Source organism: Urocitellus parryii, chromosome 3 (assembly GCF_045843805.1).
Source record: "Urocitellus parryii isolate mUroPar1 chromosome 3, mUroPar1.hap1, whole genome shotgun sequence".
Classification (NCBI taxonomy): domain Eukaryota; kingdom Metazoa; phylum Chordata; class Mammalia; order Rodentia; family Sciuridae; genus Urocitellus; species Urocitellus parryii.
The window spans coordinates 161,276,699-161,277,211 of NC_135533.1; the positions used below are offsets into that span (position 1 = coordinate 161,276,699).

The window sequence follows — 513 nt, forward strand, 5'->3', positions numbered from 1 at the left end:
CTTTCTGATCATCATGTGAACCAGAAGCCCTGTCATGTATACCTAAAAAGAACACATTAGGGGGCTGGGGATGTGGCTCAAGCGGTAGCGCACTCGCCTGGCATGCGTGCGGCCGGGGTTCGATCCTCAGCACCACATACCAACAAAGATGTTGTGTCCGCCAATAACTAAAAAATAAATAAATATTTAAAAAAAAAAAAAAGAACACATTAGGGGCTGGGGATGTAGCTCAGTTGGTAGAGCACCTGCCTCCCATGCACAAGGTCCTGGGTTCAATCCCCAGCACCACTAAATAAATAAATAAATAGATAGATAGATAGATAGATAGATAGATAAATAGATAAAAATACAAAGAACACATTAAAGGATAAAAAAGACCCAGAGCCTACATTTTTTCCTGAATGACATAATTTTATAGACATTCTGTTACCATAGTGGCCACATGTAACATTTTTAAGGACCAGCATTGTAGTAATATTACAGAAATGCAACATTGATGACATTGAATTGTCT

The 513-nt window shown here is 39.0% G+C and overlaps 1 non-coding gene across 1 annotated transcript; it reads left to right on the forward strand.

Moving 5' to 3' along the window:
• The first annotated feature begins 218 nt into the window (after positions 1-218).
• On the forward strand, positions 219-291 carry Trnag-ccc (transfer RNA glycine (anticodon CCC)). The gene has a single exon. It is a non-coding gene; the product is annotated as a tRNA-Gly (tRNA).
• Positions 292-513: the final 222 nt, after the last annotated feature.